Source organism: Sus scrofa, chromosome 15 (genome assembly GCF_054392235.1).
Source record: "Sus scrofa isolate SSC_HxYL_T2T_F1_AM1 chromosome 15, Sscrofa_HxYL_maternal_Yorkshire_Landrace_v2.0, whole genome shotgun sequence".
In the NCBI taxonomy this organism is placed as follows: Eukaryota; Metazoa; Chordata; class Mammalia; order Artiodactyla; family Suidae; genus Sus; species Sus scrofa.
Window position 1 is genome coordinate 63,739,056 of NC_139397.1, and position 16,320 is coordinate 63,755,375.

Below are 16,320 nucleotides of genomic sequence, written 5' to 3' on the forward strand. Positions count from 1 at the left end.
GTCTCGGTGCCCAGCCCCCACCCAGGCGTCCCCCGGCCCTTTCCCGGGGACTAACCTCTGGAGCCGAGGATTCGGTGCCCAGCCCCCACCCAGGCGTCTCAATTTTTGGTGACTGTGCCCGTAGTTCAGATGGTCCGTTGGGTTCTTGATCGTTTTTCCGTACTCCGACTTACTGCTACACTCTTCTCTGCATCTGGAGATTCCTCCCGTTCGTTTGATCTTTCCCCCGGTAGGAGACTTTCCAGGGTGCGGGATCCCTTTCTCCTCCGCAGTTCCCTTTCGGGAGCGCCCGTCCCGCTCGGATTCACCTTCTCTCACTCTCCTCTTTTCTCCCGTTCTGCCCAATAATGTCACGAACTTCTTGCCGTTATTGGAGTTTAGGTTCCTCTGCCAGCGATTGGTTGTTGTTCTGTGCGAGTCATTTCTTCTGTAGATGTGCTTTTTTTGTTGTGTTTGTGGGAGAGGGCGAGCGTGTCCCCCTACTCCTCCGCCATCTTGTCCTCTCTCCGAATGTATTTTTTTTTTTGTCGTTTTTAGGGCCTCACCCATGGCATATGGAGGTTCCAAGTCTAGGGATCTAATTGGAGCTGTAGCTGCTGGCCTACACCATAGCCACAGTAATGTGGGATCCAAGCATCGTCTGTGACCTACGCCAAAACTCAGGGCAACGCTAGATCCTTAACCCACTGAGCGAGGCCAGGGATCGAACCCACAACCTCATGGTTACTAGTCAGTTTCATTAACCACTGAGCCATGACGGGAACTCCAGACTTAGAATGTATTTTAAAGTTAACTTTATGGCACTTGGGACTCACTGATGAATTATGTATTGAAGATGATGAAAAGGAATCTAGACTTTTTGACTAAGCACCTAGGTTGCTAATGCAGTATGGACAGATGCAGTCAGGCATCTATCCCAGTGCCTGTACCATACCTGTAGGCTACAACTCAAGGTATGGCCAAAGACACACTGCCTAAGCCATCCTCAATTTCAATTGCTTTCTCACTGAATTGGTCTATAATTAGTGCAGTTGGTTCTGAGCTCTAAATAGCTCTTATTGTGTTCACTTTTTTCTATCCAGCTGCTATTGCTCTGCTCCAAGCCCCCTTTCATCAGGATAAAAGCAATTGTTTCCTAAAAGGTCTCCCTGTATCTTGCATTGGCCTCTCTGAGTTAAACTCCTTAATGGAGCTGGAGAGAACTTTCAAAAGCACAACATTTTTATATCACTTTCATACTGAAAACCTTCTGATTGCTTTCCCTTGCCCCTGGGATAAAATCAACTCCATAATGAAGTTGGAGAGGCTTTCCATGATTTCACCCCTGCTTAACTTCTTCAGCTTTCTTTCTTTCCTTTCTATCCTGTACAATATATACTTTAGCCACACTAGATTTGTTTCAGGTATTCAAAAGATACTTGTTCTCTGGCACTTTACTGTTTCACAAGATGTCTCCTCTTCCTGCATTATGTAGCCTGCTCTTCTCTGCCTCCAACAACTGTTAAGATGTTTTCTGTCTTCAGTAAATGAAAAGATAGTGAACAATGGCTACAACAATGAGACATATATAATATTCCAATAAGAATTACTAATTTAGTTGTTTCCAGGTTTCAAAGAACCAGCCCCTCTGTTTTTCCATCTAACCACTTAAAGAGTGTTATCCATTATGCTTAAGCTCATCACCCAAGATGGTGCATGTAGATTGTAATGAACACTTGGGTAAGCAACCAAAATCTCCTTCAATGAAATCACCTCCTGACCCAGCATTTGACAGAGCTGTTAGCAGATAGCCTTTAGCTATTAGCTTCTTCAGGGACTGACTCCATGCAGAGAATCAACTGCACAAGTTATAGACCTTCCTGGAGTAGCCTATATATAACATGGTGAATTGTATAGAGCATATAAAGGCCTGGCCATGTTGTCCCAATGGAAGATAATACTGAAGAGCTTTTCTAGCTCCAGAGTTCCTAGTTGGCTCCAGGCATTATATTTCAACTTCTTTTTCTATTCGATCCAACTTCTGCTCACTTTCTTTTACAGGTGTGATTCTGAGGGCATTCCCAATGATTCCAAGGGAATTCTCAAACATCCTAGCTCTATCTGAAAATACACTTCTAAGTGGCAACAGTTGGTATCCAGGGGATCAAGAGTAGCAACAATAAGATCACACTTTTGGGCTGGGCACTTGCTGCCAGGCCAGCGAGGAGGATTCCATGAGTGGTGGTCAGTGGTCCCTACAAAACTGATGATCCAAATACTTGACCTTTTACTAGTGGTGAATTGGGTTGATATACTAATGGAAGATAATACACTAACTTGGTGTGATTTATCAGGCCTTTGAGAAATAGGAAATACTAACTACAAGAATAATAGAACTGGGTGGTCTGAAAAAGGTAATAAAAATCTGAGGGCAATTAATTGCCAATTAAAAACCAGGGGTGAAAATCAGAAGGCCTTGTTGTAAACATACGAAGAATATCTCATCCCTTTAAAGACAGGGCAGAGAAAGCGGTGACCAGCCCCAGACTTAATCTTCAGAGTTAAAGGGTTTCAAAAAGCTAAAACTTCCAAGCAAAGCAGATCTCTTTGAGACTTTTCATACTGATAGTCCTAAACTCTAAACTTTATAGATTCTGCATGAGGCAGCAGCTGAAATCTTCTGCTTATGTTTGACAGCTGAAAATCCTCTGCTCTCTTCTGGGCATCTCTCATCTTCCCAGGACATGTGCAGTTCAGGGGTCATCCCAGTTTCTGAGGAGATCTTATAAGCAGACTTGGGGCAAACTCTCTGAAGCTCACAGGATTACATGAGGGATTTCCCTTCTCTGATTTACAGTCACCTCGGAATCTGAGGTTTTCTGTACTATTTCTATCTGGCCACAACTATGTGCCCTCGGGAGACAATCTGTAAAGTCATGGACTTTAGCCAGTGAGATTCCATTCTTTCAAGAGTGAATCTGCTCAGAGTTCCCATCGTGGCTCAGCAGTAATGAACCTGACCAGGTTCCATGAGGATTCAGGTTCGATCCCTGGCCTTGCTCAGTGGGTTAAGGATCTGGTGTTGCCATGAGCTGTGGTGTAAATAGCAGATATGGCTCAGATCTGGCACTGCTGTGGCTGTGGCATAGGCCAACAGCTGTAGCTCTGATTCAACTTCTAGCTTGGGAACTTTCATATGCTGCAGGTGTAGCCCTAAAAAGCAAAAAAAAAAAAAAAAAAAAAAAAAAAGAGTGAATTTGCTGAAGTTTCCTCCTACCTTTGATTTCTATTCAGTGACTTTACATAGCTATTTCTTCATATTTTGTCCAGAATCTGCAACTGCTTTCTATAGAAAAGTTTGTTTCATAGGAGCCACCCCAGAATTACTAAAATGAGAACTTTCCACATTAGCTTTTTTAAGTAAGGAAGGCGTACAGGATGGCTGCCATACCAGCCACCCGCCATCAAATAATGCCATGTTGCCTTGCTAACTCCTTCCACATTTTTATTTATTTATTTTATTTTATTTTATTTTTTTTCCCACTGTACAGCAAGGGGGTCAGGTTATCCTTACATGTATACATTACAATTACATTTTCCCCCCACCCTTTCTTCTGTTGCAACATGAGTATCTAGACAAAGTTCTCAATGCTATTCAGCAGGATCTCCTTGTAAATCTATTCTAAGTTGTGTCTGATAAGCCCAAGCTCCTTCCACATTTTTAGATTTTAGTTTAAACATCTCTGTCTACAGATGATCTATCTTCCTTAACCTGCTAGAGGAGGTTAGGTCTACACATCTCTGATATATGTTCCTACAGTGCCCTGTGCTTTCACTGTCCTAACATCCAGCCCAGTTTATTGAAGTGACATGTTTAATGTCTTTTTCTCTAAATATGCTATAAATTCTGAGGACAGCAAACATATGTCTCACATTAATTTCTGTATTCTAGGTTCCATCACATAGTAGGAAAATGAGAAAGATTAATGAATAAAAGAATGAATAAATTCAGATAGATAGGAAGAGTCCCATAGCTTAGGATTACAACATAAATAAAGAGAAAAGTTTCTCAAGACCTTGAACTCTGACTGATGTTGCTCAACCAACTGAATGTAATGTAGTGGCCAGTTCTTGAATGTGCCTCATCTTCTTCCCCATGAGATCCTCATAAGATTACCTGACAAAGCCCATTGGTTGAGACCAGGTTAAGGCAATTGCAGGGGCAGGTGCCACTGAGAATGTTCTTGTATTTTCTCTAAAAATGTGGACCTTCTGTTTTGAAAAAGAGAAGCCAGACTTCACTTGAGAAGGGAGAGTCCAAATGCCTTAAATGCCAGGTTGCTATGATGAATTATCCTCCTGTCCTGGCTGACAAGTCGACCCAATCAGCCTGCCGTAACCTAAAAACTCTAAACAGATACTAGGCTTTTCATGCTCTAAGGATCTCTGACACATAAAGCACTTTGTGCTTTGGTTTTGTTCATAGAATTGGGAATTGGTAAATAAAAAAAAATTTTGCATTACATGTTGAAACATTGACAAATGAATATTGAGAAATAAAAAACACTTCAGTCAGCAACTATAATATACTAAGGCAATTAATCAAACACATACTTTGTCAACTTTCTCTTGTTCTGTTATGTTTTATGACTCTATGATTATTTCATCAACACAATAAAAGGAATTAATCTTCATTGCTTGGAAAATGTTTAGGAGACAGAGAAAAGGTACTTAGCTGTCAGTCTCTATCTTGTGGTTCAAATCCATCATTTAGACAGAATGAATTATCTTTAACTATGATACATTCATTAGGCCTTATTGGAAATACTTTCATGTATTATAGGATTTCCTACACTATCAGAATACAGATCATCCCTTGGAATGAAATTGTTCTATGACTCTAGTGCCCTTGCATTATCTGCCTTCTCTAATAGGATATGAAAACTTTCAGAAATCAATGTCAGAAAGCCAGTTACATCTTTCCCCACAGGCTTAAAAATGCATTGAGACTGAAAGGCACAAATGTAAACCAAAAAGAATTTTTAAAATCTAAAAATAATGAATTAATACTAGAGCAGATGCACGGTTTCTCAGGAGGCCTCTTATATATGATGGAGTTCATCTGTTTCTAGAACTGAAGGGTCCTCGGACAAGTGGGTTGTTTTCTACATCCAGTGTCATTCAGAATGAGAAGCAGAGTAGCCATAAACAGTCACACAAATAAACACACATCAATGGATGAACATGTACTTAGTGACCATCCATTATGGCATGAATAGTAAAGTGGAAACTGTGGAGCTAGAAAGAATTAAAACATGGTAGTCCCTATAGACAATGTGCTTTAATCTAGTTGTGGAGATTCTTATGGGAATAAACTATAAACTATTTAAATCAATGTAAGAAAAAGTCCAGCAGATTGGTATGGACATAGGTGCCATTAATCAAGGGCGAGATGGGACAAGTTGGAACACAGTGTGGGTTTGGGGGGGTCCTGCAGATCTAGGAGACAGGTTAACTGTGTCACAGGCACCTAGGAGTAAAGAGGAAAGCTAAGGCACTCTTAGGGAGATTCTTGTAGAAATGCTTATAAGTGGCTTCACACATTTTTTTTCTCTCTGGTATGATCAAGCGTCAAACTTGAAAACTCTACCAGGATAAACCTATGTGAAAATCTTAGTTTCAAAACATGTGGTACTTACTTTAAATTGACTCTCCAGTGTGATTCTATCTTGTCTTCAAAACAACCCAGAACTATCCATCAGGTTCTTAGGTGACCGGGACCAATTATTTACCTATTTGAAGCTCAGTTTTCTCATCTAAACAGCAAAGTACAGAACTGGATCATCTTTATGATTCCTTGTTATTCATGTGCAGTGTTATGAAGAGCTCTTTCATTTTCACTGGGTGAAAAATAAGGATTAAAAAACCCAGCTGACCTCCTTGTGCTGATTTGCTGATCCACCTCTGTCTTTCCAGTTGGTTTTCTTGCCCCGTTTTACCTGGCTTGGGCAACTCCCTCACACTGCCAAGACAGAGCAAAAAGGTGAAGGGAAGTGGCTTGTTCTGTTCTGGTTAGTTATTCAATTCTCAATAATTAATATCATTCTCATACACCATCACCTTGCGGTTGCTGGATGCCAGGGGGTATTAATAAAGAATAAGTTTCATGAGGTCAATAGAAAAGACTCCAAAACGTTTCTTACAGTCAGCCAAGCTGAAGGCTGGGGCTAACAGGGTTAGGAGAAATAAAGGAGGAAGAATAAATGCTTCATCTAATCTCAAAATTCTCCAGTATGTAAATAATTGAGAATTCTCCACACAGAATTAAGCCTTTGATAAATTAATGTCTTTGAGGAAAAATCAATAACAACAAGGTTTACATTGAGCTTAAAAAACCTCATTATAAAATAAAAACATGTGAGCTTGTTTATTTCCCTTAAAATTAACCCTCTGCAGGAAAGAGCCATTTGAAAGTGGCGGAAAGTACAAATCACTGCTCATGAAGAGCTTCTTCTACTAATTGTCTCTCGAAAGACCAGGGCCTGGCTCCGTGATCCAAACTATGAAAATGCACTGATGACTCAACATGGAGAGATTTTCAGAGTTAAAGGCATGCCACGTCTCCCGCAAGAATTCAGTGTCTAACGGTCTGGCTTCCACAAGAGAGTCGAGATCTTTGACTGTGTTCTGGATCAGGAGGGAATGCCATGAGACACGTGGTCAGGGCAACAGAGGCTTGGCAGTGTGTCTACAAGATACCAAACAAACAAACACATCTTTAAAAGTCATCTTTAGAGAGTGAATGATTTATTTATACATTTAAAAATGAAACTGATGACCAACTAGGCTGAATTTCACCAAAATTTAGGCTTCTTTGAGTGTGATGTGTACACTGAATAGCCTCTGAACACATCTTTGAAATTTTGGAAATGGAATACTCTCTCACTCCAAAAGTTGTCAGTGATACCTGTTGATCAATAAAGGCAAAGATCTAACATTAATCACACACTAATTATGTGTCAGACATTGCATTATGTGCTTTACACGTATTATTATAATACATCCTTACAACCCAATGATATAGCTACAATTATTACCGCCATTTCAGAACAAGAAATGTAAGACTCCGAAAGGCTGAGATGCCTTGCTCAAGATCATACACTCGGTAAGAGTGGAACCCATCCCTGGCTGGCTGCAGGACCTGGCCTCTTCAACACCATCATACATTCTGCACTGTGAATATGAATAACCATCATGGCAACCACTGAAGTTCCACATGTACTATTCAGTTAATCCTGATAAATATTGCAGATGCATGCTGTTATCCTCTCTCACTCATAACTGTTAGAGCTGAACTTTTGAATGTTGAGGAGACCAAGTCACATGCCTTTGGAAGTGAGGTAGGACAGACACAAGAACTCATGGCCTTTCCAGGGAGCTGCTGTGTTTCAGAAAGCAGTTCATGTGTTTACATTCTGAGCAGGGAAGTGAATATAGAGTGCTGGCAAATAGATATTTGACTGTGTGATCCCAGAGTGTAAACAGACAGAAAGACCACTGGAATAGAACGTCCTAAAATAGACCGTAGTCCATGTGGAAATGTGGTATATGAGACAAATACAGCATCTTCAGCCACTGGGGAAAGAACAGACTTTTTAATAAACAGTACCGGCACAACTGGATAGCTATTTGGAAAAAGGTAAAAACTAAACCCACATTTTATACCATATACAAGAATAGACTTTAAATGGAGCAGATGAAAACTAAGATTGTTAAGTACTAAAGAAAAACATGAATAAATTCTTTAACCTCAGTGTAGGGAAAGGATTTCTAAATATGACTTAAATTTCAAAGTTAATAAAAATTATAACTTTGATGACATAATGATTAAAAACCAAGTTTTAAAAAACACCATAAAGAGACTTGGAGAATAGACTTGTGGTTGCCAAGGGGGAGGGGGAGGGAGTAGGGTGGAGGGAGTGCTTGGGGTTAACAGATACAAACTATTGCCTTTAGAATGGATTAGCAATGAGATCCTGCTGTGTAGCACTGGGAACTATGTCTGGTCACTTATGATGGAGCATGATAATGTGTGAAAATAGAATGGGTACATGTATGTGTAACTGGGTCACCGTGCTCTACAGTAGACAAAAAATGTATTGGGGAAATAACTATTAAAAAAAAAAAAAAAAAAAACCCACCATAAACAAAGTGAAAAGACTGCTAAGAAACCAGGAAGGAGTATTTGCAACATACATCACAGTTAAAGGCAGTGATACACTGATAACATATAAAATCCAGAGTTTATTCCAGAAAAGGCTGGTTCAATATTTTAAAGTCAACCAATTAATATGGTAATCTACCACATTAATAGGTTAAAAAAGAAAAATGATTACATACATTGATGCAGCAATATTATTTGACAAATTTATCACTCCTTCATAACAAAAACCCTCAGAAGATAAGAATAGAAGGTAATTTCCTGAATTTAAAAGAGTATTTTCAAATAAACTATTACTAACATTGTAATTCATGAAAGTACGAATGCTTTTCCCCTGATATTAGGAACAAGGTGGGGATTTACACTGTTATTCAGCATACTGCTGGAATTTCTAACCAGTGCAATAAAGGTATATGGATAGGAAAGGAAGAAATACAACTCTCTCTATTTGCAAATGACATGATTGTCTACGTAAGTCCCAGAGAATCTCCAAAACAAAAAAACTTCTTCAAGTTCACAGGGTAAATGATAAACAGATGAAATCTGAACCAATGGTGTCTATATAGTAATGACAGTGTAAGCACCAATATTAAAAACACAATACCATTTGTAAGCTCAGAAAGCAAAGAAAGGTGAACTTCATGAAATAAGTACAGAGCCTATGTACTGAAAACTAGAAAATGCTGCTTAAAGAAATAAAAGATGTAAATATGTAGAGACCTCCTGTTATCATGGATTGGAAGATTAACATGGTAAAGGTGTTATCCTCCTCAGATTAATATACAAGTTTACCACAACCCATTCAAAACAGCAGTAAGATACTTAGTATACATAAACAAGACTATTCTAAAATTCACATGGATAGAAGAATTAGAATATATAAAACTACAAAGAATATAAAGGGAGGATTCAGTCTTCAGTGTATCAGATACAGTAATAAGGAATATGGAAGTAGGTAAAGGAAGAGACACATAGTATAATGGAATGAAATACGACACTCAGAGATAGCTCTAGATAAAAATGTCTAACTTATTTTTGACAAAAGTGCATAAGCAATTCAATGGAACAAAATAGCATTTTCAACAAATGGAGAGTGGGCATTCCTGGGCCAAAAAACAAAACAAAAACAAAAATAATAAAAAGACTCTCACCTAAGTCTCATACTATAAACAAAAATGGATTATAGACTTGGACAAAACACATAAAACTCTAAAATTTGGGGGGGAGAGATATGATAAAATCTTCAGAATCTAAGGCTAAGCAAAGAATTCTTAGATTTGATCCAAAAAAAGCATATTCCATAAAAGGAAAAGTTGATAACTGGGATTCATCAAAATTTAAAATTTTTTCTCTGTAAAAGAGCCTGGTAAGAGGACAAAAATATAAGCTACAGTCTGGATACCATATTTGCACCCCACACATACAGCAATTGACTGGAATCTAGAATATGGAAAGAACTCCCCAAACACAGCAAAAAAAAAAAAAAAAAAAAGCAAATGATCTTATGAGAACATGGGCAAAATACATGAGCAGATATTTCAACAAAGAGGATATATTCATGTTAAATAAATGTAAGACAAGATGCTAAACATTATTCGCCATGTGCAAAATCCGATTTAAAACCACAATAAGATCTCACTACACACTTATTAGAATGACTGAAATAAAAACAGTGATGATACTAAATGATGATGAATGTGGAAAAAAAATTGATCACTCATATTTTTCACATCAGAATGTAAAATGGTGGAATCACTTTGGGAAACAGGCAGTTTCTTAAAACCTAAACATGTAACTATCGTAATGACTCAACACTTGCACTACTGGGCATTCATCCCAAAAAAATGAAAATTTATGTTCACATGAATACCTACACAGAAATATTTATGAAAGCTTTAATATCCCCCCAATGAAGTGACCCAAATGTCTGTTAACAAGGGAAGTGCTAAATTGTGGTATATCCATCCTATGAAATACAACTCAGCAACAAAAAGGAACAAACTATTGACAAACACAACCACCTAGGATGAATATCCAGAGAATTATGCTAATGAAAAAAGGCCAGTCCCCAAAGTTTACATTCCATTTATCAAACATTCTTGAAATGTTAAAGTTATGAAATGGATAACCTACCAGTGGCTGCTGAGGGTTAAGAGAAAAGTGAGGGAGGAAAGTGTTTGAGGCACAAAAAGGCAAAGTGATGGATCCCCATGTTGATGGAAATGTTCTGGATTTTGAGTTTGTGAATATCAATATCCTGGTCAAGACATTGCATATGATTTTGGAAGCTCCTCATGTTGGAAGAAATTAGGCAAAGGGTCTATGTATTATTTTTTTCAACTGCATATGAATGTATAATTATCTCAAAACAAAAAGTTTATTAAAAAAAAAAAGACTTCCCCAGTGATATCACATGCTTCCCAATAGGATGCACTAAGGAGGCCACAACTTCATGTCTGTGATATTTCTGCCCCCCACCCCAAATGCATAACCTGAATTTAATCCTAAGGAAATCTCAAGAAAAACCAAATTGAGAGACATTTTACAAATAATCACAAATAAACAGACATTACTTTTAAAAAGCATCAGAGTATTCAAGGTTAAGAATAGAAAATGAAACAGAAAATTGGGGACCGTTCTATATTAAGGTAGACCAAGGAAAACTGCATACAATGTGGAATTCTGGATTTGATCCTGGACTGGAAACAAAGGACATTAATGGAAAATGGGTGAAATCTGCCAGTTTATAGATTAAATGATACTACTGTTTCAACAGCACTTTCCTGATTTTGGTAACTGCTCTGTAATTTGGGGGAAATTGAGTGAATTACACAACATTTTTATACAATTTCTTCAAAATTTTGTTAAGTCTGAAGTTATTCAAGAAATAAAAGCATAAAACTATTACATATAGAAGGGATGCACAACAAGGTCCTACAGTATAGCACAGGGAACTATATTCAATATCCTGAGATAAATAAACCATAATAGAAAAGAATATAAAAGTGAATGTATATGTATGTTAGGTATAACCGAATCACTTTGCTATATAGAGAAATTGATACAATGTTGTAAATCATCTATACTTCAATAAAAAGATAAATAAACGCATAAAAAATTTTAAACATTTAAATAATACATTAATCTTGGATAAAAAGGTGAGAAAAATAAAGACTCGTCCTTTTTATTGTTTAGTGAAATCTAACACCTAAAATTTGGAATATTCCCCTCCAATATGGTGGCCAATACCTTTCACCAGCACAGACAGGGACAGTCATGCTGGAGAGGCTAACTGCTATACTGCAAAATAGGGAGTGGCAGATGTTTTCTATGCATGACAAAGAATCATATGCTTCAGGAGAACTGAGTTTTGCAGGCTCAGAAAATAGATTTTTAAGACTGAAAATAATTCTAATTTGTATCTTCTCAAACCTATTTGAGTTCTTTTCTTTTCTTTCAAGGGAAAACTTACAGCTCTGTGTGGGCTGCTGTTGTGACACGAGCAGGCAGTGGCTGTTTAATACATCTTGGCCTGACAATAGGAGAATCGGATCCCCTCAACCTGTCATCTCCATCCCTTGGTTTCATTTGTTTTTCCACTCTGCCTCTCTCTGCCGGGGTAATAGCAGCAAAGGCAATACAGTCTCTAGCAGCAGTCAAAGTGACATAAATATTAGTGATAATTGTATGGTACAGTAATTGCAAATAGCGGTGATTAATTCTTACAATAATAGCTGTCCTAAGAACAATTGATTTCCCTTCCAGTTCTGCCCAAGTTTCCCCTGAGAAAGCTTTCAAATGGTTATTATTATTAGTTTAAGCTTTGGGGAGAGAAGGGAAGTTGAAAAGAATGGTGATTACTCTGGATTTGTCAGTCTTCCCTACGTGTGCAGAGCTAGGACATTAATGGTACTGCAGGTGGAAGCTAGGTTCTACCTATGAGAATGTCACCCTGACTCTGAAAGTGGAGAATGGGGGATGCAACTCACTGAGTGTGATCACACAGTCGCAACCAAGAATTTCCCTAAAACTGGGATGACACAGCACAGGAAAGGAAAAGACAAATTCTTATTCACGTAATAACTCTTTCTTGCATAAGTCTTATCCAACACCATGAGATTTATTTTTGAAATCATCCTGCCACAGCTATCTAAGCATTATTATCTCTATTTAATGTATGCTAATAGACAGAAATAGGAGGCAGTAAATTGCTTCTTTCAGGCCACTGAAGACGTCAGTGACGGACTTAGAATTTAAGATGAAATAGCAAAGCTCCTCCTTTTATGATAAAATTAAAAAGCTATGTCAAAACTTCAGAGTTAGTTTGCCTCAGACTCCTCCCCACCCCACTTCTTCTTGGTTAAGCCCACATGTAAATTAAAACCACAAGAAATTTTTCACCAGGTGTTTACTGTTCAACTAAAACCAATCATTTTATGGTATAATAGTATTCGCATTTCTCTTAGTGATTCACAACGCTTTCATTTCAGTTACTCTTCAAACTAGGGGAAAGCTCTTTCTAAATTTATTACCTAGAGTTCAATTTTCCTGTTGTGAAAGTGAATCACTGGATTTTTGGGTGGTATATACTTGCATGCATAAATTAAGTAGTAGCAATAGAGCTTTAAATGTTCATGATATAATTGACACTTAATCCCCTTACATCCACTTTCACATACTTGTCTAAATAGGCATGCACTTAGAAATTGATTAGTAATTTTCCTAAATGTCTTTTCCAGATTTTGCTAGATCTAAATCTCATGATGGCACATGCTCATCTCTATATCCTCGGCCCATTGTGATGTCTTTAGCACCTAGTACAGAGTCTAATAAGGTACCAAGAACTTTGTAGGTGATCAGTAATTGTTTTCTGAATGAATAGAGAGATGGATTATGCCCATATCATCTCCCTTTATTTTATAGCACCGGGTACTGACTTTTCTGAGTTCTTATCTGAGTACATTCTCCCAGCAGGCAAGGACTTTAATTGTATCAGTTAGCCATTGCTGCATAACAAATTATACCCAAACCTTACACTTTAAAAAAATGAATACTTGTTACTTTGCACAATTCCTGAGGGTTAGGAATCTGGGTTGTCAAGGCTCAGGATTTCTCACTGAATTTCAGTTAAGCTTTCAGCCAAGACTACAGGCTCAACAGGAACTGGAAAACCCACCTCCAAGCTCACTCACCTGCTTGTGGTTGACCAGAGACATCAGCTCCTTGCCAGGTGGGCTTCTTCCTAGGGTTGTTTACAATTTAGCTCACAGCATGTCTTCCCCCAGAATAAGTAATCTGAAAAAGAGAGGGAGACCAGGTAAGCAATAGGACACACAAAAAGGAATCTATAGTCTTTTAGTACCTAATCTTAGAATGACAAACCATCATTTACTGGCTGCAAAACCCAATCCTGGTACAATGAGGAGAAAACACGCAAATGTGTAAATATCAGGAATTTGGGATGTTTGAGAGCCAACTTGGCTTTTGGTTACCATAAAGGCTTTGCAAGATTTTGCATATAGCCTTCTCTCTCAAGCATATATAATATGTTGCAATTAATACTTTAGTTTAGATGAAGAGGGTAATTCCGTAAATGAAAGAGTATAGAACCATCTCAGACTTGGTTACCTCTGTAGTGGGAATTATGCCAAATTCATCTCATAAGGTTCTGACACTTATCCTAAATGTAAAAGCATTTAAGTAAAGTCAGAGGATGGAGAACAGGGAAGAAAAAAAGAAGAGGACTAAGTAAGGGAGAGGGCAAATGTGAATTTGCATGTTTCTTGCATAGGCAATAATGGGTATGCTTCAATTTCCCAAATTTTAACATCTTATGAACAAGGAAATCATTTATTTCTACCAAAAGTTGAAAAGGCTGGCTTGGTACTGTGAAACAGGGTGTGGGGACGGTTGATAAATTAGTACGAAGACTGCATAATTTATGGTCCAAACCAAGACACTATTTAGAGCAAAAAGAAGGGCTATTAATTATGATGCCACAGCAACAGGCATAAATTGAGACTGTCCAAGACAGTTTTGGACAGATGTTCACCCTGTAAATTAGAGCCATTTATTTGGGAACATTTTTTACTGTGAGGAGCCCGGAAGAGCGAGTTTGGTAAACAGAGCCTTAAAACTTACATTTTTATGCTTTCCAGAAGAATATCTCACCCAGAAAAAAAAAAGAATTAAGAAAGAAGCAGGCAGCACAGTGTACCACTTCTTGACAAAGGACAGCCTCTTAGGGGAGAACTGATTTGTAAGGATGTTGTCTAAGAATTCATGTCCCTCTCAAGGAAATTACCAGTCATTAGGGATTTGAACAAATCTTTTACTGCAGTTTTCCACATATCAGTTCCAAATAGCGAGTCTGTTTAATTTTGCAAAATTTCTTTTCATATGCATCTAATTAAAGTATCTGCTGAGTCCATCATCTTGCACGCAAGTTAATTGAATAGAAAAAAAATTTTAATGGTCCGCTATTAGATTTTCCTGGTTTAATGTCACCGTCATCTATTGATTTTTTTTTAATTAGAGATTTTTGTTAATGGATTTGCACAAATTAAAATCTGTCTAATAACCTGTGCTCCTCTGGCAGTTCTCAGGACACTTGCTGGGATCTGGGACAGTCTGCATTTTCAATGACAGATTCTATAGATTTCTAAAATGAGATTAGAATTCCTGCTGATAAACTTCATTAACTCCATGGATTTTTTTTTCCTCCTCTTAAGAATAAGATTTTTAGAGAGGATGTTTAGGAAGACCATAAATAGCAACACTTACTTGTACCCAAACACAGATTATCATGCCTAATGCCCTAGAGCCCAGTGAAATTGTTGGAATTCTAAGTAGAGTCATTGTGCCCTTGATTTTTAGGCTCTGCCATAATGCTAAGAGAGTCACCGAAGGTCTAGCACAAATTTTTAGCATGACTATAAATAGGAGACACAGCTGTATCCAAGGTGATTACATTATATACACTTCCCCAACTGCCTGCCTGCCTCTCTCTCTCTTTCTCTTTTTTTTCCATCCCCAAAACACCAACACAAGAAGCTACAACAAATAAAAATCCAACAAATGGATTAATCTTAGAAAGGGTATTTACTCATGAATTTTTTTATCTTCAATGAGTAGCATTTAGTCACAGTTTGATGCAACAAGGTTTTCTTCCTGATGATTTAAGAGGGTTTAAGGTCAGAAAAGGAGTTACACAACATTCTTACTGTAACTTGTTACTTCCTAGAAAATCACTTAAAATTCATTGTGGACTTGAGTCTGCTCAGGACAAAGAGAAGCCTGAGAGAAGCTTAAGGGCAAAACAGAAGGTCTTTAGGGTCAATATCTGGTCCTGGAGAAAGGTAAAGATGAGGCAACAGAGCAAGAGGAAAAGAAAAAGTCACCTTTCCAGACAGATGGGCTCTGGAGTTGTTCAGAGCATAGCAGTCCCCTCCTACTAGTCCTTTCAAAAATTGAAGAAGAAAAGTCCTTTATAAAACCTCATCTCCACAGAACCGGAATATAAGAGATCACAGGGAACACTCATCTCTCCCCACCCGAGTCACCTATCAGTTGTCACAAACTCAAGTCTTTACAGACTCAACCCTATCTCCCCGACATGCAAGAAGAAATGGTTAATCCATTCCCTTTTATTCCTCTGAACCATGTCCAACGAATAAAATCAGGAATTCACCAAAGGCAATAACAAAGCCCACTTGGTTTCACATATTGCCTATAAAGATTAAAAAATGTTTCCATTTATATCCTTCAGGCTCTGTACTCCCCTTCTATTCATTCCCAATTCCATCTAACCTTTCATTTCTTAGAGCTCCATAAAAACTCCCCTGAGGAGTTCTCGTGGTGGCACAGTGGTTAACAAATCTGACCAGGAACCATGAGGTTGCGAGTTCGATCCCTGGACTTGCTCAGTGGGTTAAGGATCCGGCGTTGCCGTGAGCTGTGGTGTGGGTTGCAGACACAGCTGGGATCCCGCGTTGCTGTGGCTCTGGCGTAGGCCGGTGGCTACAGCTCTGATTGGACCCTTAGCCTGGGAATCTCCATATGCTATGGGAGCGGTCCTAGAAAAGGCAAAAAGACACAAACAAACAAACAAACAAACAAAA

At 38.2% G+C, this 16,320-nt stretch overlaps 1 protein-coding gene across 1 annotated transcript in view; it reads right to left on the reverse strand.

Moving 5' to 3' along the window:
- The window catches only part of KCNU1 (potassium calcium-activated channel subfamily U member 1), a 610,139-nt gene that overhangs the window by 262,456 nt on the left and 331,363 nt on the right, over positions 1–16,320 (reverse strand). The window contains exon 6 of the mRNA XM_085000045.1: positions 13,393–13,495. The gene's annotated coding sequence lies outside the window, so the exon portion shown is untranslated. The remainder of the gene's footprint in view (positions 1–13,392; positions 13,496–16,320) is intronic.